Below are 27,911 nucleotides of genomic sequence, written 5' to 3'. Positions count from 1 at the left end.
GTATAGAAATAAAATAAGCGTATTTAAGAATGCATTATCAATGATGCATTTATAGTCATATAACATAAACAAAATAACATACTAACATGTAGGATAGTTATGTAATAGATACAATTAAATAATGCTAATAAAATAATACTTCAAGAAATAACTAAATCATATGACAAAAAAAATACAGGCTGCTAATAGTTTTAAGCAGAGAATTATTGAACAAACTAGACTGAGAGCGGGTCCTTGCGATTGGTCGGAGCACCTGGGATACAGATGACCTCAAGTGACCCCTGTCCTCTAAGCGCATGTGTCAAGCGCTCGTTCCCTCCGAAGGCCCCCACGGGTTCCTTCAGTGGTGGAACCTACAGCAGGACGGGGGCAGAGGGAGCAGGCGGAGCACGGAGAGCCTGTCAGGGGTGGGGGCGGATGGGGGGCTCTCGCAGGCGGACAGCGGAGCGTCGGCTGCTGCAGTCAGGCTGCAGGCAGAGCTCAGGCAGCGGCAGAGGGCCGGGGTTTGCTGATTCAGGCAGGAAGCAGGGCTACACCCGGGCACACCAGCACCAGCTATACGTGGACCGCGGAACTGTGGGAAGCAGCTGAGAAGTCGGAATATTTGGAGTTATTTTCATCTGAAGCAATGCAGTAAAAAAACTGCATGACAATTGGGCGACAGATTTATTTTTTACACTGCGGCTTTTCCGCCATGCAGTTATAGTACTTTAGGTTTGGAATAGTTATTTTTTATTCAGTTACTTTTATATGGCGCTTGTTGCCAGAGGGATGGTGTCATTGCACTTCCGAAACTGTATGGAGACCGGTCACACAGGTATCATAGCGCCTAGTTATGTGAACTTTGTAAGCGCAACTCCGGGGTCGCGGGGTTCTTTTACCTTAGTCTTTTCCTCCCCTCGAAGAAGCATTTTATATTATTTCGAGTCCAGGCGCTAGCTGCAGGAGAGCTAAGGCAGAGGATCAATAGGAGGTGCATGGAACAGCCGGGACCTCGGACGAGGAGATGCCCAGGACCAGGGGGCGATGCAGCTGAGGCCAGGATGGCAGCTGATTAAACAGGCTCCTGACTCGCACTAAGGCGCCCCAGCCAGGACCGCGGAAGGAAAGCCCCCAATGTATCCATCGTCACGCATTCGGAGTGAGGTAGGTGGCTTGTGTTTCGGTTCCCAGGCTACGGGAACGGTGTCGGGAGGGAGGGCCACAAAAAAGGGGTTGACCCCATCTTCTCAGAGGATGCTCGGATCACCTCACGCAGTTGGACCTCATGTCCCTTGTTAATGGTTTCACATTAAGAAACGACACAATCTTCTGAGAGATGCTTTACGTGCACTCAGGATCCTATCACTGGGATGCGGGGGGGTCGAGCGTAATGCCACACAGCTCGTGGGGTAAAGCGCCTGCTACAGTAATCAGTGCGAAACCTGAAGGGCTGATTCATACTTCCATCCTTCAGGGTCGATACAAAAATCACCACTGCCTGTGTTGGGAAATAGAGTAGCAAAGCCCGTTACTGACAGCGCTACGAAGCTGACAGACTGTTTCTCGTTCCAGTGGTTGTGTTTCTCTATCTCCCTGCAAGTGTATGTCCCAGACCCACTGCCAGTTTTCCTGTCCCAGTCTCTGTTGTTCCCTATGTCATTCCCAGTGTTTCATATCCATGTATGATCCATTTCCAATATCCACGTTTCACTAGCTGCGTCTCCCTGCCCCGGCAGCAGCTCCATCTCCACTGTCCGTGCTGCACTGTTCCACTAGCTCCGTCTTCCTGCCCCTGTTTTCAGCATTTCCATCCTCCACTGCCCGTGCTGCACTGTTCCTGTAACGGAAGCTCCCGGTATCAGCAGCTCCATGTTCCATAGTCCGCGCGTCTCTGTTCCAGAAACGACGTCTCCCTGTCCCAATATCAGAATCTCCATGTGGCACTGTCCATGCTCCTCTGTTACAGTAACTGCGTCCCCCTGCTCCAGTATCAGCATCTCCATGTTCCACCGTCCGTGCTTCTCTGTTCCAGTAAAGGCATCTCTCTACCCTAGTATCAGCGTCTCCCTCCCTCAGTATCATCGTCTCCCTGCCCAGTGTCTATGTTTCTCTGTTCTAGTATAGCTGTCTCCCTGCCCCAGTATAAGTGTCTCCGTGTTCCACTGTTCGCGCTTCTCTGTTCCAGTAAAAGCATCTCTCTGTCCTGGTATCAGCGTCTCCCTCCCTCAGCATCAGCGTCTCCCTCCCTCAGTATCAGCGTCTCCCTGCCCCGTGTCTATGTTTCCCTGTTCCAGTATCGGGGTCTTTTGCTCAGTGTTCATCTCTCCCTTCCCTTCATCAGCGTTCGCTCTCCCAGCGTCTGGTTTGCTTGTCCAGTGATTGTGTTTCCCTGTCCCACTGCCAGTGTTCCATTATCCCTGCAAGTCTCAGCTCAGTTGTCTAACGTCCAAGTTTTCCTGTTTCTTTGTTCTAGTATAGGGGTCTCCCTGCCCCAGTATCACTGTCTCCATGTTCCACTGTCCGTACTTCTCTGTTCCAGTAAAAGCATCTCTCTGTCCTAGTATCAGCGTCTCCCTCCCTCAGTATCAGCGTCTCCCTGCCAGTGTCTATGTTTCTCTGTTCTAGTATAGGGGTCTCCCTGCCCCAGTATCAGTGTCTCCATGTTCCACTGTCCGTGCTTCTCTGTTCCAGTAAAGGCATCTCTCTACCCTAATATCAGCGTCTTTCTGTCCCAGTATCAGTGTCTCCCTGCCCCCCTGTCTATGTTTGTCTGTTCTATTAAATAGGTCTCCCTGCCCCAGTATCAGTGTCTCCATGTTCCACTGTCCGTGCTTCTCTGTTCCAGTAAAAGCATCTCTCTGTCCTGGTATCAGCGTCTCCCTCCCTCAGTATCAGCGTCTCCCTGCCCCCGTGTCTATGTTTCTCTGTTCTATTATATAGGTCTCCCTGCCCCAGTTACAGTGTCTCCATGTTCCACTGTCCGTGCTTCTCTCCTCCAGTGCCTTGGTCTCACTGTCAGCGCAAGGATCTCACTTCCGCTGTGTGTCAACATCTCACCTCCCTGTTTGTGTGGCAGTGCAGCTCTGTCCCAGTGTGCACCTTTCTCTGTTCCAGGAGGTGGGTCTCCCTGTCGCAGGGTCTGTCTTTCCCCATCTCCTTGCCGTTGTTTTGGTATCCCTTGATGTCCCTGTTCCAGCATCCACGCTTCTTTGTTCCTGTAACGGACTCTCACTGTCCCAGTGTCAGTATCTCCGTGTTCCATTGCCCATCCTTTCTTCCTCCAGTGCATGTGTCTTGTCTCGTTGCCAGTGTTTCCAGGTCCCTGTAGGCCCCTGTTCAGGTATTTATGCTTCTCTGTTCCAGTACCTGAGTCTCATGTCCCAGTGTCAGTCTCTCCATGTTCCATTGCCCATCCTTTTTCCCTCCTGTGCCCTGTCTCATTGACAGTGTGTCCATGTCCCTCTAAGACCATGTTCCAGTTTCCATGCTTCTCTACTCCACTGCCTGAGTCTCATGTCCCAGTGTCAGTCTCTCCATGTTCCATTGCCCATCCTTTTTCCCTCCTGTGCCCTGTCTCATTGTCAGTGTGTCCATGTCCCTCTAAGACCATGTTCCAGTTTCCATGCTTCTCTACTCCACTGCCTGAGTCTCATGTCCCAGTGTCAGTATCTCCATGTTCCATTGCCCATCCTTTCTTCCTCCAGTGCATGTATCTTGTCTCATTGCCAGTGTTTCCATGTCCCTGTAGGCCCCTGTTTAGGTATTTATGCTTCTCTGTTCCGGTATCTGAGTCTCATGTCCTAGTGTCAGAATCTCTGTGTTCCATTGCCCATCCTTTCTTCCTCCTGTGCCCTGTCTCATTGTCAGTGTTTCCATGCCCCTATAAGATAATGTTCCAGTTTCCATGCTTCTCTGCTCCATTATCTGAGACTCACTGTCCCAGTGTCAGTCTCTCCATGTTCCAGTGCCCATCCTTTCTTCCTCCAGTGCATGTGTCTTGTCTCATTGTCAGTGTTTCCATGTCCCTGTAAGACCATGTTCCAGTTTCCATGCTTCTCTGCTCCATTACCTGAGTCTCATGTCCCAGTGTCAGTCTCTCCATGTTCCAGTGCCTATTTTTCCAGCTCCAGTCCCTGTGTCTTGTCCCATTGCCAGTTTCCATGTCCATTTAAACCCAGCGCCAGTGTCCGCGCTTCTCTGTGTTAGTACTGTGCTCTCATGTTGAGTGTCAGCGTCTCTATGTTCCTGCCTGCTTGTCAGTGTGTCTCCATGCCGTATGTGTGCCGGAGCACGCTACTCTCGTCCTGCCCACTGCTCGTGCCAGTGGCTCCTTGTCTGTTCTCTATGTTCGTGTCTCCCAGGTGTCATTGCCTCCAGCCCCAGTGCCTCTGTCCTGTGAGCTTGTTTCCCTTCCAAGTCTGCATGCGCAGCTCTTCATGATGCAGAGTGCACGCTGGTGTCTGCTGACACCGTCCGTGTGCTTGGATTGTATTGTAGAATTTGTATAGTGCTTAGAACCCCTATCTCGGTAGTGCTTATCCGCACAGATAGCCGGCTACACCGTGTAGGGTGAGTGGTGGGGAAGGAGCTGTGTTTGTTACGAGCCTTTGTGGCAGCTGCTTTCATGTTGTACGTGATGACCGATGAGGTGTGATTCTCATGTTATGGGATGTCACGTCTGGCGGTGTTCATGGGTGAGAATCTAGCCAAGGATTGCCGAGTAATATGAGCGAGCGAGAGAGAAAGTGTGTGTGAGTGTGTGTGAGAGAGAGAGTGTGTGTGAGTGTGTGTGTGTGAGAGCGAGAGAGAGAATGTGTGTGTGTGTGAGAGAGAGTGTGTGTGTGTGAGTGTGTGTGTGAGAGAGAGTGTGTGTGAGAGAGAGTGTGTGTGTGCGTGTGTGAGAGTGTGTGTGTGAGTGCGTGAGTGAGTGTATGTGTATGTGTGAGAGAGAGAGATAGAGAATGTGTGTGTGTGAGTGTGTGTGTGAAAGTGTGTGTGAGAGATAGAGTATGTGTGTGTGTGCGAGCGAGTATGTGTGTGTGTGAGAGAGAGATAGAGAGTATGTGTTTGTGTGTGAGAGTGTGTGTGTGTGTGTGTGCGAGCGAGTATGTGTGTGTGTGTGTGTGTGAGAGAGAGATAGAGTGTGTGTGTGTGTAAATAAGTGGGCTAGCCAGAGATGGTCCGCTAAGCATTATGACAGCATGCGCAGGGCAGACATACTGTCGGATGTGTGAAACGATTAAAAAGGGCAAGATTGGGAATTGCTGGCATGAGCAGCAGCCATGCTTTTCTAAAGGCAAGCATACTGTCTACTGCTGAAAAATGTACCCTGTGAAAGAGGAAGAAAGTGGCAGACTGAGGCCGGCAGTCTGAGCAGAAACTACACAACATTTAAAAGGCCCAGATTGTGCCTCCTCCTGCTAGGCATGGGGAAGCCAACATTTTTTAGCAGGGCCAAGCCTCAATCCTGTCTCAAGGTCCGGAAGACTCACAAAGGGAATGAGCTCCCTTGGGGCAAGCCCTAGTTTGGGCATGGCTCAAACCCCTGCCAGACTGGCACCTGGCACATGTGAGGGTGCGAGACAAGGCGCTTAGCAGTTTGGAGTGAATCTGCCTGCTTCGTGTTACCCTTCTGATCTCATTCCTACATGCGAGCACATTTTCTTAGATCCCTGAGACCCATAGTTTGCAAAAGGAGGCATCCTCCAGACCTAGAATTTCCTCGCAGGTACCTTCCACTTTCATTATTAGTAGTGGGTGACATTTTAGGGTAAAAGGAGAACCTGTGGTGAAAGAAAACATATTCTGCTTCCAAGGTTTTGATTAGGGCATCAGCATGAAACAGCTGTGTTTTCATTTTGTTCCATCTTAGCCCAGTTCTTCTCTGACCTGCAGGCCTTGAGAAGAAGCTCTATATATCTCGCTAAATGCCAGCTCCAGCCAGCAGAGCTGTGTTGATTGTGTCTCCTGGACGAGGCAGCTCAAGTCTGCACTGAGAGAGCTGGGACTTTGCCTTGTTCATCCAAGAACTATGGCGTTGGGCACATTTTAGGGAAAATCTGGCTACTACTTACTACTGGTTTACATCTGGCCTTGCTGCCTCCTGATGGCCTCATCCTGCCGACCCTTCCCACTGTCAAGAAACCTTGAAGAGAAAAGATACAACACAGAGAACTCAAACCCTGAGCTACCTCAATTGAGAATTCTCGCTTTGCTTAGTCCGTGTAAGGAGCCTGTACCCATCGGAAGCAAGAGAGCTCAAGCGGATTGGTTTAATATGGACTTGCAAAAATAGCTCCAGATTAAACAACAAGGTAGTAATTATTGCAGCATATATTCAACAGAGATTGCATGTATTCACATGGGCGATTGGTGCGGTCCTGCTGACCAATCCTGGGGTGAAGATATGACCTGCAATCTGCCTTTTCCAGCATTAGAAGATGAAGGATGCTGAGACCTGCCAGCCTGGAAAAACGGACAACTTCACACCACTTCAAGGCTGGTAACAATGTCTCATGCCAGTCTTGCTGAATTCTGGGCATTTTGTCTCATCCTGCATCCCCTTGGAGTTGCAGTGGTGCCTCCCACAACCTGCTGTTATTGGCGTTTGAAGATGAAATACATTGAACCCTACGGACTAGTAAATTTACCCCCCCCTAACTTTGACCAGAAATTTCTTGGTGGCGGGGGTGTCAGTTGATGCATTTGTTGGAACTCTAGAAGAGGAGCCTTTAGGAGAGGAGCCGTTTGCGCACTTCTAGTATTGGTTGCATTGTGCATTCCACATACATTTTGCAAAAAAACATAGGCAAGTTTCCCATGGCTTCAATCAGTCGAATTGTAGAGCGCATGAGGGTAGTGAGGGTATCTAAGCGCATGAGGGTATCCAAGCACTGGCATATGAGTCCTGAGAGCTGCATGATAACCTATTGAGATATAATACTCCCCCAATACCTTAAATCAACCTCACCCCAATACAAAGGAGGGGGCAGTACTACATGAAATGAGGACGCTTAAAAGTTGAGGTAGGTACACAAAGAGCTCCCCTACAGATCTCTGTAGAGAAGCACCCTGGAATTCTGCCCATGAGGCTTACCTCCCTAGTGAAATTCTCTTGGATCATCAAAGGAAAAGGAACTTTAAAAACTTCATACATCAAAGATATGATCCAGTGACTCAAGGTCTGTGTAGGCTTACACCCCTTATTTGATGGGCCAAAATTCACAAAGAAATAGTTTGCCTAATAGAAGCCACACTTTCCAGATAAAACATTAGAGGTGTTTTAAACTATGGAGCTCCTCCTCTTCAGAAAAAGTCGTCAATAGAAAAATTCCAGTAAAATCACCGTATGTTCCAAATGACTGCGAGAAGAAACCGTAGGAAGAAAAGAATATGCTACGTGGTGTCAGTGAACTGGTAGACCCCTAACAAAGTAAATTTGCCATCCTTCAGTTGCTGATGGTTTGGTCAGGCGTTAAACTGTTGCTAATGAGGTGAAAACTTTGCCCAGACTTTTACTAATATGTGTTAGGATGCCAAAAAATCGAAAGTAGCACTGCCACATAATGTACTCCATTATGCCACATAATATTTCTTTCCATGCCCCATAATTTAGTGAACTCTGCTGCGTAATATTGTCCTCATTTGCCACATAATCCCTATGGGTTGGCTTATGTTTATTTGCGTAATTGCACCTGTGTAAAACTAGGCAGATAGCATTAAACAACAAGGTACAATGTGAGGAGCATATACCAATTTTTTTTTATTTGGAAGAAATCACGCCGCAGAATATCTCTTAAAAGAAGAGCGTTCGAGCTAAAAATAAACACGCTAATATACCGAATCATTTCCGGGTCAGTTGCTGCTTGTGAGAGAGAGGGCAGTGCCAGAGAATTCAAGACATGGAAAGAGAAGAAAGAACAAAATGAGACTGAAGTAGGACCGGTGGGGCCTTCTTGTTTGGGTCAGCTCTGAACGGGTGCAAAATGGCTTGTCGGGTTCCGGGGGGGGGGGGGGGGGGGGGAGTGGAGAGAGAGAGAGAGAGAACGAGGCAATATAGAAGCAAAAAAGTGCACAGGACTAAGAGGCATATTTACAAGCCCCTAGGGCCACCTTGCGCAGCCCTAGTGTCATATTTTTTTCTTACGCTAAGGCAGCGTTAAGGAGGCCTTTCTCCAGTGCCGTATTTACAGAGTGGTGCGATGCTTGCGTTGCGCCACTTTGTAAACCCTTGTGCCACATTATTCCTGCGCCAGGCATAATGTATGGAAGGGGGGAGTTTCAACGCAGGGAGGCCCTCAAAAAATGGCGCAGGGAAATTAACAACATTTCACTGCACCATTTTTTCCTTAATTTTTAACACCTGCTCAGAGCAGGGGTTAAAATGACACACCCATTTTAATCCTTGGGCGTCCCTGTGCTTTGCTGCACTAGTGCAGCAAAGCGCCACAATAGCATAAAAAAGCATAAAAAAGTTTTATGCTATTGTCCTAACAACCGCCATGTTGTGCTGTGTTATGAATACGGTACAACCATGGTGTTGTTAAGTGGGGTAGGGGCGACACAAGAAAAGTGGTGCATTGGGACCGATGTGCCACTTTGTTGTAAACCTGCCCCTAAGGCAAGTTAATTGAGATGCAAGAGCAAGGCATGAAATAAATGGGTGGACAATGTGGACAGTAAGTAAAACATGTCATGAGTGGCTTTTGGGATCAGGCCCTTTCCTTTACACTGCTAGAAGAATGAGTTACCCTAAGTGTTCCGATCCCCAGCCTTCTCCCACTGGCCCCCTTCTACACCCCTTGCTGCCCTGGCCCTCCTTGAAAGCCTCAATCCTGTACTCTTCCCTCTCCATCGTAAACCATAGCCCCGATTCTTCCCATCCCCGCTCCCCTTCTTCAGGGGCACCGGCTGTACGACACCTGTTGTGTTCAGGAATCCCCTAGTTTGTACCCCGGTTTGCGCTATATTGAACACATACATATGTACATCCATAAATGAGAAAGCAAATATTTTTGTGCATTCATTTGTATTAAAAAAAGTCTCAGGACTCCTTGCTTACATCATTATGAACTGTGGCATGATACACCCAGCTGTGCACAGATATGGTATTTAGTTGGATAGCTGTGTCCCCACAACAGCACACACCTGTGATAGTACTTCCCACACACACACAGCTTCCAATAGCGAACATCTGTGATAGAACTTCACCTGAACTCGCAGAACTTCCAACTGCACACACATATGATAGTACTTCATGTGCACACGCACAACTCCAACAGCGCACATCTATGATAGTACTTCATCTGTACACGCACAACTCCAAAAGCACACATCTATGATAGTACTTCATCTGTACACGCACAACTCCAACATCACACATCGATGATAGTACTTCATCTGTACACGCACAACTCCAACAGCACCATCCTTCTATGATAGTACTCCAGCTGAATATACAGAACGTCCAACACCTCACGTCTATGATAGTACTTTGTGTGCACATGCACAAATCCAACAGCGCACATCTATGATAGTACTTCATCTGTACGCGCACAACTCCAACAACGCACATCTATGATAGTACTTCATCTGTACACGCACAACTCCAACAGCGCACATCTATGATAGTACTTCATCTGTACGCACACAACTCCAACAGCGCACATCTATGATAGTACTTCATATGTACACGCACAACTCCAACAGCGCACATCTATGATAGTACTTCGTGTGCACATGCACAACTCCAACAGCGCACATCTATGATAGTACTTCACCTGAATATACAGAACGTCCAACACCTCACATCTGAGTTAGTACTTCATCTGAATATACAGAACGTTCAACACCTCACATCTGAGTTAGTACTTCGTGTGCACATGCACAACTCAACAGCACACATCTATGATAGTACTTCATCTGTACGCACACAACTCCAACGGCGCACATCTATGATAGTACTTCATCTGTACGCACACAACTCCAACGGCGCACATCTATGATAGTACTTCATCTGTACGTGCACAACTCCAACAATGCCTTTTATGATAGTACTCCACATGAATATACAGAACGTCCAACGCCTCACATCTAAGATAGTACTTCGTGTGCACATGCACAACTCCAACAGCGCACATCTATGATAGAACTTCATCTCCACATCCGCGGCGCTAATAGCACACAAATATGATAGTACTCCATCTGGCACGCACATCTTCCAGCAGCAGTACTTCATCTGCACACGCACAACTTGAAACAGCACACATCTATGATAGCACTTCAGCTGCACTCACAACTTCCAACAGTGCACATCTATGATAGTACTTCTTGTGCACACACACAACTCCAACAGTGCACATCGATGATGGCACTTCATGTGCACACACACAACTCCAACAGCGCACATCAATGATAGTACTTCATCTGTACACACACAACTCCAACAGTGCACATCTATGATAGTACTTCATGTGCACACACACAACTCCAACAGCACACATCTATGATAGTACTTCAGCTGCACTCACAAATTCCAACAGTGCACATCTATGATAGTACTTCATGTGAAGACACACAACTCCAACAGCACACATCTATGATAGTACTTCAGCTGCACTCACAGCGTCTAACAGCAGTACTTCAGCTGAGTACACAGAACTTCCAACACCACACATCTATGGTAGTACTTCAGCTGCACTCACAACTTCCAACAGCAGTACTTCACCTAAGTACGCAGAACTTCCAACAGCACACATCTTTGATAGTACTTCAGCTGCACTCACAACTTCCAACAGCACACATCTATGATAGTACTTCATCTGTACACGCACAACTCCAACAGCGCACATCTATGATAGGACTTCATCTGTACATGCACAACTCCAACAGCACACATATATGATACTACTGCATGTACGTGTTCACCTTAATAGGCAGAACTTCCAAATGCACACATATATGATAGTACTTCATGTGCACACGCACAACTCCAACAGCGCACATCTATGATATTACTTTATCTGTGCAAGCACAACTCCAACAGCTCACATCTATGATGGTACTTTATGTGCACACGCACAACTCCAATAGCACACATCTATGATAGTACTTCATCAGTACACGCTCAACTCCAACAGCGTACATCTATGTTAGTACTTCATCTGTACACGCACAACTTCCAACAGCATGTATCTATGATGGTACTTTATGTGGACACGCACAACTCCAACAGCGTACATCTATGAAAGTACTTCATCTGTACATGCACAACTCCAAAAGCGCACATCTATGATAGTACTTAATCTGTAAACGCACAACTCCAACAGCGCACATCTATGATAGTACTCTACCTGAATATACAGAACGTCCAACACCTCACCTCTATGATAGTACTTCCTGTGCACATGCACAACTCCAACAGCGCCTTCTATGCTAGTACTCCACCTGAATATACAGAACGTCCAACACCTCACATCTATGATAGTACTTTGTGTGCACATGCACAACTCCAACAGCGCACATCTATGATAGTACTTCACCTGAATATACAGAATGTTCAACAGTGCACATTTATGATAGTACTTTGTGTGCACATGCACAACTCTAACAATGCACATTTATGATAGAACACATGTGCGGCACTAATAGCACACATCTATGATAATACTCCATTTGGCATGCACAGCTTCCAGCAGCAGTACTTCATGAGCACACGCACAACTTGAAACAGCACACATCTACGATAGCACTTCAGCTGCACTCACAACTTCCAACAGTGCACATCTATGATAGTTCTTCATCTGGCACTCACAACTTCCAACAGCAGTACTTCACCTGAGTACGCAGAACATCCATCAGCGCACATTTATTATATTACTTCAGCTGCACTCACAACTTCCAACAGCGCACATCTATGATAGTTCTTCATGTGCACACACACAACTCCAACAGCGCACATCGATGATGGTACTTTATGTGCACAAACACAATTCCAACAGCGCACATCTATGATAGAACTTCCTCTGTACACGCACAACTCCAGCAGCGCACATCTGTGATAGTACTTCATCAGTACACGCACAACTCAAACTGCACACTTATATTATAGTACTTCATGTGCATGTTTGCCTCAATACGCAGAACTTCCAACAGCGCACATCTATGATAGTACTTCGCCTGAATATACAGAATGCCCAACACTGCGCATCCATGATAGTACTTCGTGTGCACATGCACAACTCCAACAGCGCACATCTATGATAGTACTTCATGTGCACACACACAAATCCAACAGCGCACATCTATGATTGTACTTCACCTAAATATACAGAACTTCCAGCAGTGCACATCTATGATAGTACTTTGTGTGCACATGCACAACTCCAACAATGCACATTTGTGATAGAACTTCAGCTGCACTCACCACATCCAATAGCGCACATCGATGATGGTACTTCATGTGCACACACACAACTCCAACAGCGCACATCTATGATAGTACTTCAGCTGCATTTAGAACTTCCAATAGCACACATCCATGATAGTACTTCATGTGCACACACACAACTCCAACAGCCCACATCGATGATGGCACTTCATGTGCACACACACAACTCCAACAGCACACATCTATGATAGTACTTCAGCTCCACTCACGACTTCCAACAGCGCACATCTATGATTGTACTTCATGTGCACACACACAACTCCAACAGCGCACATCTATGATAGTACTTCATCTGTACGTGCACAACTCCAACAATGCCTTTTATGATAGTACTCCACATGAATATACAGAACGTCCAACGCCTCACATCTAAGATAGTACTTCGTGTGCACATGCACAACTCCAACAGCGCACATCTATGATAGTACTTCACCTGAATATACCGAACTTTCAACAGTGCACATCTATGATAGTACTTCATGTGCACATGCATAACTCCAACAATGCACATTTATGATAGAACTTCATCTCCACATCCGCGGCACTAATAGCACACAAATATGATAGTACTCCATCTGGCACGCACATCTTCCAGCAGCAGTACTTCATCTGCACACGCACAACTTGAAACAGCACACATCTATGATAGCACTTCAGCTGCACTCACAACTTCCAACAGTGCACATCTATGATAGTACTTCATGTGCACACACACAACTCCAACAGTGCACATCGATGATGGCACTTCATGTGCACACACACAACTCCAACAGCGCACATCAATGATAGTACTTCATCTGTACACACACAACTCCAACAGTGCACATCTATGATAGTACTTCATGTGCACACACACAACTCCAACAGCACACATCTATGATAGTACTTCAGCTGCACTCACAAATTCCAACAGTGCACATCTATGATAGTACTTCATGTGAAGACACACAACTCCAACAGCACACATCTATGATAGTACTTCAGCTGCACTCACAACGTCTAACAGCAGTACTTCAGCTGAGTACACAGAACTTCCAACACCACAAATCTATGGTAGTACTTCAGCTGCACTCACAACTTCCAACAGCACACATCTTTGATAGTACTTCATCTGTACACGCACAACTCCAACAGCGTACATCTATGATAGGACTTCATCTGTACATGCACAACTCCAACAGCACACATATATGATACTACTGCATGTACGTGTTCACCTTAATAGGCAGAACTTCCAAATGCACACATATATGATAGTACTTTATGTGCACACGCACAACTCCAACAGCGCACATCTATGATATTACTTTATCTGTGCACGCACAACTCCAACAGCTCACACCTATGATGGTACTTTATGTGCACACGCACAACTCCAATAGCACACATCTATGATAGTACTTCATCAGTACACGCACAACTCCAACAGCGTACATCTATGTTAGTACTTCATCTGTACACGCACAACTTCCAACAGCATGTATCTATGATGGTACTTTATGTGGACACGCGCAACTCCAACAGCGTACATCTATGAAAGTACTTCATCTGTACATGCACAACTCCAAAAGCGCACATCTATGATAGTACTTAATCTGTAAACGCACAACTCCAACAGCTCACATCTATGATAGTACTCTACCTGAATATACAGAACGTCCAACACCTCACCTCTATGATAGTACTTCGTGTGCACATGCACAACTCCAAAAGCGCCTTCTATGATAGTAAACCACCTGAATATACAGAACGTCCAACACCTCACATCTATGATAGTACTTCGTGTGCACATGCACAACTCCAACAGCGTCTTCTATGATAGTACTCCACCTGAGTATACAGAACGTCCAACACCTCACATCTATGATAGTACTTCGTGTGCACATGCACAACTCCAACAGCGCCTTCTATGCTAGTACTCCACCTGAATATACAGAACGTCCAACACCTCACATCTATGATAGTACTTCGTGTGCACATGCACAACTCCAACAGCGCACATCTATGATAGTACTTCACCTGAATATACAGAACGTTCAACAGTGCACATTTATGATAGTACTTTGTGTGCACATGCACAACTCTAACAATGCACATTTATGATAGAACACATGTGCGGCACTAATAGCACACATCTATGATAATACTCCATCTGGCATGCACAGCTTCCAGCAGCAGTACTTCATGTGCACACGCACAACTTGAAACAGCACACATCTATGATAGCACTTCAGCTGCACTCACAACTTCCAACAGTGCACATCTATGATAGTTCTTCATCTGGCACTCACAACTTCCAACAGCAGTACTTCACCTGAGTACGCAGAACATCCATCAGCGCACATTTATTATATTACTTCAGCTGCACTCACAACTTCCAACAGCGCACATCTATGATAGTTCTTCATGTGCACACACACAACTCCAACAGCGCACATCGATGATGGTACTTTATGTGCACAAACACAATTCCAACAGCGCACATCTATGATAGAACTTCCTCTGTACACGCACAACTCCAGCAGCGCAGATCTGTGACAGTACTTCATCAGTACACGCACAACTCAAACTGCACACTTATATTATAGTACTTCATGTGCATGTTTGCCTCAATACGTAGAACTTCCAACAGCGCACATCTATGATAGTACTTCGCCTGAATATACAGAATGCCCAACACTGCGCATCCATGATAGTACTTCGTGTGCACATGCACAACTCCAACAGCGCACATCTATGATAGTACTTCATGTGCACACACACAAATCCAACAGCGCACATCTATGATTGTACTTCACCTAAATATACAGAACTTCCAGCAGTGCACATGTATGATAGTACTTTGTGTGCACATGCACAACTCCAACAATGCACATTTGTGATAGAACTTCAGCTGCACTCACCACATCCAATAGCGCACATTGATGATGGTACTTCATGTGCACACACACAACTCCAACAGCGCACATCTATGATAGTACTTCAGCTGCATTCAGAACTTCCAATAGCACACATCCATGATAGTACTTCATGTGCACACACACAACTCCAACAGCCCACATCGATGATGGCACTTCATGTGCACACACACAACTCCAACAGCACACATCGATGATAGTACTTCAGCTCCACTCACGACTTCCAACAGCGCACATCTATGATTGTACTTCATGTGCACACACACAACCCCAACAGCGCACATCGATGATGGTACTTCATGTGCACACACACAACTCCAACAGCACACATCTATGAAAGTACTTCATCTGTACACGCACAACTTCCAACAGCGCACATCGATGATGGTACTTCATGTGCACACACACAACTCGAACAGCACACATCTATGATAGTACTTCAGCTGTACTCACAACTTCCAACAGCGCACATCTAAGATAGTACTTCATGTGAACACACACAACTAGCGCACATTGATGATGGTGCTTCATGTGCACACACACACAACTCCAACAGCGCACATCTATGATAGTACTTCTGCTCCACTCACGACTTCCAACAGCGCACATCTATGATAGTACTTCAGCTGAATATGCAGAAATTCCAATAGCACACATCTATGATAGTACTTCAGCTGCATTGACAGCTTTAGGGTGGTGCGAGCGGTGCAGCTGCACGGGGTGCTGACCTGGATTGGGGGGCGCTAACCTCAGGGGGTGCTGTGTTTAACAAAATCTTATGAAACGTGCGATTTAAAAGCACCGGCTGAAAAGTTCCTTGTGAGTCCAGCCTTCAGGAAGCAATTAGAATATCAAGATACCTCTTGTGATTAAAGTTCCTGTTTGGCAGATAGATGGGAATTTTTTCTAGCTGCAGCTTTGACTCGCCATAAAGTAGCATAGAGGGTTTATATGCCTGTTGCAAAGAACAGGTCTGTATTCTATGTGGAGAGCTCAGTTGATTAGTAAAGCAAGCCTTTACAAGTGATTTAAAACAAATTAATGTATGTAAGAGGAGATATGGAGAGAGGAGGGGCAAATTTGCAAGGTGGTAGTGAGGGAATCCGAGGAGGTGGTCATGGGGTGGGACACAAACAAAAATGTCACACAGGGTGCCACCAGCGCTAAAGCCGGCCCTGTTTAGCTGCACACCACAACTCCCAACAGCACACATCTGTGATAGTACTTCAGCTGCACTCACAACTTCCAACAGTACACATGTATGACAGTACTTCATGTGCACACACACAACTCCAACAGCGCACATCGATGATAGTACTTCATCTGTAGATGCACAACTTCCAAGAGCACACACAAGACAACAAAACACGACACACACATCCAAAATAGCGTGGATGCATTACACAGTCGAGTACCACCATGCACACAGCATGGTTAACCAAAGTATTCCTCATAACTTCTTCGAACAGAGTGCATAAAGACAGAATCCTAAACATACATGTAACATTTACCTAATATGCAACCCAGTGGAATGCCTTTCCTAAGCTGCATAATACATGTATACATCTGCTGGGTAATTGAGTATTGTGTGCTTTATAAATGGCAATTCACAACAGTAAGGGGTGTATTATTTTGCATATGATGAAAATATGCTTTGTAGTGTCACTTTCTGACCTTGGTCCCGCCTTGGTAAAATGCCATACCATAGTTTTCGTCTAGGGGGGAAGCCAATGAATAAACCTTATTAGCAATGCTGTGCATCACCCACTTGGAGCCAAAAGACAGCCCACCTAGAGGCTAGACAAACTGCCTATCTCTGTCAAAAGATTAGGAGTACAGCATTATTTTGAACTTATTGTAACTTTCGGTGCTGAGCAGTGCAGATCATCCACAACTCACCTAAAGAACAAAAACAAACCCATATCTGAACTTAACATGACCAATGCGCTTGGCATCTAGCGCTATGAAGCATCCATTGATTGCAGTAGAACTTTTCAATAATTCCAAACAAAGTTTAAATAACTAATAGAAACAGACCCTCGCTTAGGGAAAAACTCACTCAAAGCAAGGAGAAACATTCTCACAAATGGCTCTAGAGTTTTTCAAAGATTCCCATATTGACTAAGGCGCTGACCCTGCTTGTTCCACCTCTGTAAATGCTGAGCTCCATCCGTCTCATCAGCACACAAGATGGTGGAGTTAATTATGGCAGAGCTAATTATGCAGTTGTTGCTGAAGTCTAAGAGCTCTGCAGGTCAAGACCTGTGCGCTGCAGCGGTTGGATTAACGTATGGCAATTAAATACTACTTTACTTTAAACAAAACATAGAAGTTCACTGAAAAAACAAAGGTTACAGGCACACGATTTATAGTTTCTTAATAAAAGTATGACTATAACTGCTGAATTTCTATGGTTTTGTGTGTGCAAAATGTGGACCTAACTATAACGTCCCTGTAACCTCTGGATTTTTCAGTGAAAAAAAAAATATCTATATATATATATCTATACATCTATATATACATCTATATATAGATATATATATATATATATATATATAGATATATATATATCTCTCGAGTTGTTATTAGACACAAATCTTGTGTATAGCTGTGGGTTGAAACAGGTACCTTGGCGTTTGAATATTATGGAAATCACTCTTGTGTTGTACCTCTAGAATAACTAATGTATTAAGGATATGTGAAAGCCTATGTCAGAGTCCTGTGCAGCACTATTCCTATCCACAAATGATCCAGATGCAGTGTTCCCGGTAGGGGTAGCGAGGAAGTGATCTTGTGTGTTACATGCTACCATTTCGCTGATCATACATACACCTCAGAAAGGGTTGCATGGGTGCTAAAAACCTGTCCATATTATTTTCATGAATATTAGAGATGAGAAAAGATTTTACTACACAACTGAAGTTTCATGTAGATCGTGATTTCCGTAATAAATTTTGTGCTTTCCTACATCCACGTCACCCTGCTCTAGATTTCCTACAAACTGGCAATATCTCTTTACGAGTGGTAGATGGCCCTGAAAGTGGTTATTTTTTGATGAGTAAACTGCTGACTCATTGTCCTACCAATTTTGAAAAATGGATTGACCCTGGTCATTTTTTTGGTAATAATTTAAATGGGACCCATATCTTTTGATTATAACACTACAATCCTTCAACACCATGAAATACATGTAGTTATTAAAGTATTGTGAGAATTATACAAGAGAAAAACGTTGTGACTTTGTACCCAATTCAACAATCATTGGAAAAACCAATAGGTCTCACGAACAACATGCAAGTCCGGACTATTGGTTTTGGCAGTGCTTGTTTTCTTCAACACTACCATATCATGGTGCATGCACAAGCTCCCACTTTTAGTTTATCAGAGAAACCATTCCAAAATGGCCTCCAGTGGATCACCAAAACTGCTCATGCACAGGGAGCCATCTTGGAATGTTCTTTCACATAAACAAAAAACAATCCACAAGGGCCGTACATTTATGCTCCTGCTTGCTGACGACTAGCAGCCATTTTGGCATTTTATTTAAAATGTCATCTACCACTTCAAGATGGCTAATGGCCATTTTCAGATTGAAAATTTCGAAAAAGCATGCACAGGACACAAAAAGAAAGAAGCAAGGGCCTCGGTGGCACTGTGCAGCTGACAGGCTCTTGCAAAATATTTTACACTTGAGAAAAACGTAAAATATAAAATTAAGTGGGAAGGGTTGGCGTGCAGAAGCAGTGGAGGAGTGAAGGTGAAGTGAGAAGCGAAAAACAAAAGTGCTGTGGGCGGAGATCCAAGGGGTACAACTATGTGGGGGACAGTGCAAATAATTCCATGTGTTCTCATGGAGTGCTAAAGCACAAAAAAATAATTCCCTGATGTCAGCAGTGGAATGGTAAGAACTGCTATTCTGCAGGGGGAGTCAAACACAAGATTAGGGAGGAAAGTCTTTGAATAAGGAACACAGAACTGAGCTAACCAATCATGAGCAACAGGCTGATGCAAAGCCCACTCTATACATTGTATTGTGAACAATCGGGCTTCAACAACAGTCGATAAAGCTGCCTCTAGGCAAGACCTAAAAATGGATCCCATATGTAGTAATAACAGTCCATAAGTGTCCGCTTAGATGGTTGGTTGTAGGAGTCTGAATCCACGTTTGGGGGTTGTATGTGACCATCTCAGCCTCATCACAGTGACTGACCACTAAGACCAGCAGACTGTTCCCCAACTGGCCATTGCATCAGCCTGGCAAATTGCTAATGAAAATCCAGTCTGAGAAATATGAATGCCATAGTAAAGTCAAGATGATGGTCATGAGTGATGCAATGGTGAAGTGACATTGTGGGAGCAGTGCAGGTGCATAACACAGAATATAGTATAGAAGATGTGTGGCTTCAATTGAATTAGAAAAGCTCCAACTTTCCTATTAAAATTATTTGTTTTATTTGTTTGCAAATTAAACAAAATGTGTTGTCATTTGTGTATGTGTTTTCTGGAAAGCTTGTTTCTGTAGTTTTTAGTGCATTGTTTTGCAGTTCCAATCATCGACAATGTTTAGGCTGGGCTCCTCGGCTTCCAGTAATGACTCAATGGGGTGTCCCAGGATTCCAGTAATGATTCAGTGGGGGTCCCGGGTTCCAGTATTGATAAAGTGGGGGTCCACAGAAGTCAAACAGTTGGAAACCTTTGACATGGGCTAATAAGGCAATCTGAACCATGTGCTTCAGTTATTTTCTTACTATTTACTTCTTAATCACAGCAAAAGTACAGACAGTGCTTTTCTAAAAATAGGTTGCACAAGGCTTTTCTGCACCCTTTACCTCTTCAGCTGTTCAAATGATCTCTTACATGGGTTAAGGTAACTTAAGATATTTGTGGAGCGTATTTTTAAAGAGCAATTGTTTGTTTTATTGAGTGAAGCTTGCAGTCTCCCCCTTACCTAGTTGATTTCGTGCTGAGCGTGTGTGGTTAACAGCTCGAGGTACTTACAACATTTCAAGGCGCACATCAAGTCTTTGAGAGGTGGAAGGACGCTTAATGTCACCCTGCACAAGCCTGAATATTTCAGGGCAGGGTAGAAAGAAGGGCGGCCATGTTTGGAAGGGCATTAATCAGTGCAGACAGTTGTAAGGCTGTGACCGCTGCACCGCTCCTGCTGACAAGAGGTCGCGAAAGAAAGATAGGAGGCAAAGTGGAAGAGGGGGAGGGTATGCACCCTCCCAACCCAGAGTTCTTTTAACTTGTTTAAAATTATGTAGCCCTGACCTGAGATTTCTTTGGCCTGAGGTATTTACTGACATATTATGTGTGATGTGTATTAAGTGTCACATGGTTTTTGTTGTGCGTTACTTCTACACTGCACTGATGTGCATACAGGGATTACTGACAGAATATCGGAAACAAAAATATTGTGTGGACAGAATATCATGTCAAAAATATCGAGGACCAAAATATTGAGAATGTAAGTGCAAAAAGGTGAGTATAGATTTACAATTCTTAAATCGATGTAACTTGAAGATATATATTGTCAAGGTACATATATATGGAGTTAGATATAGTAAAACTTTGCTTATCTATAGAAATTTACTTTCACGATATTTGTTTCCTGAATATTCATGACACAATATTTTGTCTCACAATATTTTTGTTTCCGTTATTCTGTCTAAACACTGCACAGCACACTGTAAATGATGAGCTTTGTATATGCTGTTCATTTTGTGGTAACTGATATATTGCCATGTATTGGCTCACAGTACATGATGGCTATTCTAGGCACTGAGTTCATGGCATTTTTTGCATCCAGAATATTAGCAGTATTTCACACCAAACAGTATATGATGGGAATGTCTTGGCACACAGTATTTGATGAAGGGTTTTGTTGTGCATAATATTTGCTTAGGGTTTCTTGGCGCTCAGTATTTATTGAGTGTTTACTAGCACATCAGATGTTTAAATGCTTCTAGGCACACTGAATTACTTTCAGGGCTTATTGGCACACAGTATTTGATAAGGGGTTCTTGGTACAAAGTATTTTTAACAATTTCTTGGCACTCAGTATATATTGATGGTTTACTAGCACACCATATTTGTAAAGGCTTCTTGGCACACTTGTATTTTCAAAATGTATTGGCATTCAGTATTTGATGAGGCATTCTTGGTACAAAGTATTTGTTAAGAATTTTTTGGCGCTCATATTTATAGAGGGTTTAGTGGCACACCATATTTTAAAGGCTTCTTGGCACACCATATTTTTTCAGAATTTTGGCAAACAATGCTAGAGATTTATTGGTACGAAGTATTTGTAAAGCGTTTCTTGGCACTTAGCTTTTAAATAGGCTTTAGTGGCACACTGTATTTTGATGTTTCTAGGTACACTGTATTTTTTCAGGATTTACTGACACACAGTACTTGATGAAGGTTTCTTGGTACAAAGTATTTGTTTAGGGGTGCTTATCACTTAGGGCCTCATTACGAGTGTGTCGGTCTTATGACCGCCACACTTGTGGTGGCAGTCAGGACCGCCACACCGACCGCCACATTACAACCTTGTTGGTCCAACCACCAGGGAACTGCCAGCTTTGCCAGGATCATGGATCCCGGTGGCCTGGCTGTGGCAGAGATCATAATCCACCAGGGCAGCGCCTGCGGGTTACAAACTTGTTGTCTGCCAGCCTTTTCATGGTGGTGTAACTTGGCATGGGCAGTGCAGAGGCCCCCCTGCTCAACACCATCGCAATGTTCACTGTCTGCATTGCAGACAGTGAACATTGCGATGGTGCTGGCGCAACCTGCTGGCTACAGCATTGCCGCCATCTCGATTACGAGCCGGAGACAATACTGTACCCTCTTTTCCACTAGGCCAGCGGGTGGAAACTTAGGTTTCTGCTCGCTGACCTAGCAGGAACTTAGTAATGACTCCGGCGGGAAGGTTACAGCGTAGGTGGCAGCCACCCTGTTGGGAGTTTGGCGGACAGGCTTACCCATCTGTCAAACTCTTAATGAGGCCTTAAGTATTTATAGAGGATTTACTGGCACACCATGTTTTAAGAGTTTCTTGGCTCAGTATATTTCCAGGTTACTGGCACACAGTGTTTGATTAGGGTTTCATGGTAGAAAGTATTTTTGAAAGGTTTCTCGGCACTCGGTATTTATGGAGGGAATACGACACACCATGTTTAAGGACTTCGTGATACACACCTCTTATGTGTTTTTATTTTCACACAGTATTTGATGAGGGTTTTCTGGCACAACACATTTTTTAAGAGTTTCTTGGCACTCAGTACGTATTGAGTTGTCATTGGCATGCCATATTCTTTACGGGTTTCATGGCATATAGTATTTGTTCAGGGCTTTTTCCGCATACAGTATTGGTTGGGTTTCTTTGACACAACGAATTTGGGGAAAGTTTCTAGGTACAGTGTATTCGTTGAAAGTTCCTTGGCATGCATTATTTTGTAAATGTTTCATTGTATACAGTACCACCATGTGATGGCAATCAGTGAATAGTAACCACTTCTTGTCATACACTATATGAGGAGCATTTCTTAGAACACTGCAAGTGGTGGTTGTTCTTAGTAAGCAGCTTATGAAGGTCATTCTTGGAATTCAGTACGTGAGGGCCTTTAGCAAAGCAATTGAAATTATGTGGCTGGGGAGGCCGAAATTATGTTTTAAGGTTATGTGCAAGAAAAGACAAATTATGCAGCATAATGTGGTACATTTTGTGATAGGATTGCCTCATTATTATCGCCTCTTTTACAAATGTGAGCTTGTTCTAGGTAGAGGGTTCACCCCTTTAGCACCAGTTTAGACCACGAATATAGCAACAAGCAAGTGAAAGGTGAGCAGTGAACCTTTGTGAAACGCCTTCCACTGCGCAGCAACATGTGTTGATGTATTTTAGTAACTTTTGATCCATTTGAGATAGATTTATTTTTATTTTATATATTCCGCAAATTATGAAGCAGATGATAGATTTTATAGCAAGTGCGTTAAATCTGATATTATGTTGAAAACGCTGCTGCCACCTAATTGCCTAATTCCACTGCAACTGGCCTTGAGTAACACACAATATCTAATGACTGTTTCGCACCATACAGCACTTTAGGAAGCCATTTCTGGTGAACCACCATCTCTGGACAACCCAAAACGACTCAAGCACGGTTCTGCGACACAAAAAACTTGAACCACTTTGGTCAGATCTGTGAACATCAGGTAGATCTACTAATTAATGACAGCTCTGCCAGAGCGCCAGTTCAAGCCCTTTCCAGCATACAGCACAATGAAGTGAGACTTTAAAGCTTATTTTATCACAGTACACGTACTAACTCAATACTCCACATGCATGTGCTGAATGACGGCTCGGTTCAATGCTCTGTACTCAAAAGTGGTATAAAACACCTTTCATTATGACAACTCTTTCAAATAACATGTAATTCTGACAATTTAATTGAATCATGTCAATCTAATTAATAGCTCATATATTGGATTATCAGTAGATTGAACACAGCCATTCTAAGTGTTCCTGAATAGTAAATCTTGCTACAATAAACGTAGTCAGTGTCACCAGATGAATTAAAGATGCTGCTGTCAATCACTATCAACGTTAGTTTTTACGTGATCACCAGATTATTAATAAATCCTTATACATAATTATAAAAGAGAGTCACCAAAGTTATTAGTCTCAGTTCTTTAACAAATCATTAAGGATTTTATCAAGTGACAAAAATGTTGTTTTTGTATCCTCTATTCCTAAAAAAGGTGTTAAAAGACTATGGGCCATATGTACGAACACATTTTCCCATTGACACAGAATGGGAAAAACCCTTTGCTACATCTGGCCCTATGGCCCTTATTATGAGTTTGACGGACGGGAGAGCCCGTCCTTCAAATTCCTGACAAGGTGGCCGCCGCAGTAGTGGTGACCACCCCGACGGATCTATCAGCGGTTTCCTGCTAGGCCGGCAGGTGGAAAACTCAGTCGTAATGGAGCCGGCAGAAATTCTGTTGCTTGCAGGGTGCACCAGCATCCTCACAATGTTCACTGTCTGCACAGCAGACAGTAAACATTGCAATGGTGCTGTGCAGGGGCCCCCCTGTACCCTTCTGCACCTGTTCTCCACCACCCTTTTCATGGCGGCGAAAACAAGCTCATAATCCACAAGGCAGCACTGCCCTGGCGGATTACGACCTCTGCCACTGCCAAGCCATCGGGACCATGGTGGTGGTGGAACCCTGGCGGTCTGACCGCCAGGGTCTTTGTTTGGTGGTCGGACTGCCACAGCAGCAGCAGTCCTGACCGTCACCGCCCGGCTGGTGGTCTGAAGACTGCCAGTCTCGTAAGGAGGCTCTATATGCCTTTCATTGCTTATTTCTGCCATTATACATTTTTCGTTATGGGTGACCACTGCCAGAAGGAATTTATCCCCAAGCACAAGAGAGGGGTGTATGGTGAGGACATGTAGATTCTTTATTCCAGAATAGGACTGTATGACCTGCAGTTTGCCCAGGATGATCAAGGAGAAAGCTAAAATAACCTAGAAACCCTAGATTTATAGAGGGATTTTCCTGTAAAATAATCTTATTTTGTCTTGCTGGAAATTTAACTCACCAGTAAAATCTCAGTTTTGCATACCAGTAATTGAATAGACTGAACACTTCTCAGAATGTGGATGTCTGTTTCATCTGTGGGCGCAGTATGTTCAACCCACCCACCTTCCACTGCTACCTACCACTAGATCACAGTCGAAGTCGCTGACACATTTTAAATCCTGTATACGAATCATTGAGCGGTCTATATGAGACATCTTGCATTCTTAAGGCACAAACTAAGATGAAAAGCTCTATTCCATTCACTCGAAGCATTGCTATTGATTCAATGACTTTAAGGATTAAACATTGTTCCCCCTATTTGGAACGGTTTTCTATTTTCAATGAAAAGGTCAAACCTACTGTAGCCAATGATTTGGTGGAGGCTTGAAGAATATTGTGGGAGAACCACTGTGTTTGAGATCAGACAATGGCTACTGGAGCAATCCAGTCATCATACCCAGCCTCACATCCTACCTGGCTACTCCTGACCTCGAACCCACTCTTTTCAATTGAGACAGTTACTCCAGCCATGTCAGTTCTTCAAGGAAGCTGTGGCATGACTCAGACTGAGCCAGTCGGAGTTCATTCACTGGTTTAGAGCATTAGATATATACTAGAATAATGAAGAGTTTGCCAGTGATCTGCAGGACCAGGGGGCATCCTCAGGATCATAGTGAAATCTCACGTTAGGTCAGGCAGAGCACTAATGATATGCTAAATAACTGATCGAGGTACGATGGCTGACTGTACAAGGGGCAGACAGTTGCTGCTGATTCCATTGGCTGTTGAATTTGGAGAGCTATCCTAACAACATGAAGGTGCCCTTGCTCCTGGATATTCCCAATGATGATGAAAGGCGCTTGGGTGGATAGTTCATATGAGGTATTAGAACATTGGAATGTTGGGAGCTCAATTGAAAACAATGGAGTGCTTTGGGCTTCTAATGGCTGGTAGAAGCCTGGAGCTCCAACATTCCAATGTTGTTGTTCACAGCTCTTGCTGTGAACAAAGACCTCACGGAGCCCGAGGGGGTTTAACCCCCTCTGGCTCTGTGAGGCCTTTGTTTTATTGATTAGAACATTCTATCCTTCGGCTTGGGACTTTAATGCTGAAGCGGGCCTTTAATGGCCGATATAGCCCACTGGGGAGGGCTATAAGGCTATATTAAAGACCACTCACCGGTCCAACCTGATTAGCAAAGAAAATAGCTTATTTCCTGTGCATGGGTTACCAAGCCCATTGATTGACTAATCAATCATTCAATAATATTTTTCAATGTAAAGGTCCATGTTCCACATCTCTGTGCTCCTACAGGGCCATAAACCACACAGTGTTGCTGGTACAGTGCAGTGCTGTTTGTACTACTGCTTCTGTAATCAGATCCACTTGTCATGCGCACTTGGAGTCATTTGTCTACTCCAGCACTGCTGACGTATATCAGGTTTTTTGCTGTAGTATATCTAATTGATTTCCTTCCCTCGCAGAATGTAGTTGTCCCTGCAAGGCTTCCTCGTTCCTCTAATCATTAAAGTACTTGTTTAGCTTGATGGAGCCTTCCAGCGCAGCTATCTCGCTGCTCCTGGTCTGACAGTATAGCTGCATTTCTGATTCTCTGCAGGGCTCTGCTTATCAAGCTGGAGGTTCCCATATGTTTTCTGCTGATGTCAGTGGGAATTAAGTACTCTGTTTTCCAACAACCACATCCCTAAATTTATGATGTTGCTCCCCTGGGAGTGACATCATTTAATTTGGCTCAGAGCTGCTAGCCTATGTTGCAACCCTGTGGTCTCTGTATATATGTATACTTGTAAAAGGGTTAGTTTTTATGTAGTGTAAACACATATAGGAGAAATATAGTACTGTGTAGTGTGCATCATAGGAGGAAACACAGCTCAAGATTATGTACAAAGTGGGGAGGATGAAAGAACATCGACAAATGATCCAGGCGAGAGAGATAGCAATTTCCAGCCATAGACTGGTGTGATCGAAAAGGCATGGCCATCTTTTTTTTGTTTGGAAAACTTCTAGTAGATTAGCTGATCTAAAAGGGAACATGAATGAATGGCTGGAGCACCTGATTTTACACAGAATGGTTTGTGACTTTTGGGAATAAGCGATGGATAATTCTTAAAGATTTTATTGAATATACTGCCTCTCAGGAAGTCAATGCAATTTCCCTCGTCTTGAAGTGTTGTGATCTATTTCAGTGGTTCCCAACCTGTGGTCCGGGGACCCCTGGGGGTCCGCAAAGCCTTCTCAGGGGGTCCGTGAGAGCCTAGAAAATTAAAAAACATTAACAAATATTGACAAATTAGGTCCCCAGCTTCCAGTAAAGACTCAGGCGGGGGTCCCCGGATTCTAATGATGATTCAGTGGGGGTCCCTGGGTTCCATTAATGTTAAAGTGGGGGTCCACAGAAATCAAAAGGTTGGGAACCACTGATCTATTTGACCCAGCTCCTGTAGGAGGTAAGCCGCTGCATTCTGGATAATTTGTACCTGTTGGGTAAGATAGACTGAAATACCTAAATACATAGGCCCTCATTAGGACCATGGCGGTAAAAACTGCTCACTGCCGCGGCAACGGCTGCCAAAAGACCGTTGCTGCGGCTACCAGCCGTCCGCTGGATTATGACCACAGCTGGATTTCGCCCAGAAGGATGGCAGAAATCCGGCTTTGGCCAGGCCGGCGGATGGCAGTAAGGTCGCACTGCTGCCAGCAGCAGCGCCACGCCAGTAGACTGCCACCCGCCGTAATATGATAATAATACAGCCTGGGGTGTTCTGCTGGCGGACTCTGCTGCTGGCAGCAGCACCCCATCCCGTCTCCTGCCGGAGGACCACCTGAACACAGGTAAGTCGGATGCTCCGACAGGGGAGGGAGTGGGGAGTGTTGTGTGTGTGTTTGGGGGTTTGTGCATATGTCTGTGCGTGCGTGTTTGCGTGTGTGCATGTATGGATGTA

The 27,911-nt window shown here is 44.6% G+C and overlaps 1 protein-coding gene across 7 annotated transcripts in view; it reads left to right on the top strand.

Moving 5' to 3' along the window:
* LOC138261124 (testis-expressed protein 2-like) overlaps positions 1–27,911 on the top strand; it is a 344,587-nt gene that overhangs the window by 31,063 nt on the left and 285,613 nt on the right. For 4 of the 7 annotated variants that reach the window (XM_069209792.1, XM_069209790.1, XM_069209791.1 and 1 more), the window contains exon 1: positions 295–1,146. The exons of the other annotated variants lie outside the window; for them this stretch is intronic. The gene's annotated coding sequence lies outside the window, so the exon portion shown is untranslated. Of the gene's footprint in view, positions 1–294; positions 1,147–27,911 lie in introns of those variants that run through there. 7 annotated transcript variants of the gene reach the window in all.

Source organism: Pleurodeles waltl, chromosome 10 (genome assembly GCF_031143425.1).
Source record: "Pleurodeles waltl isolate 20211129_DDA chromosome 10, aPleWal1.hap1.20221129, whole genome shotgun sequence".
Taxonomy (NCBI): Eukaryota; Metazoa; Chordata; class Amphibia; order Caudata; family Salamandridae; genus Pleurodeles; species Pleurodeles waltl.
This window is presented reverse-complemented; position numbering and strand designations above follow the sequence as displayed.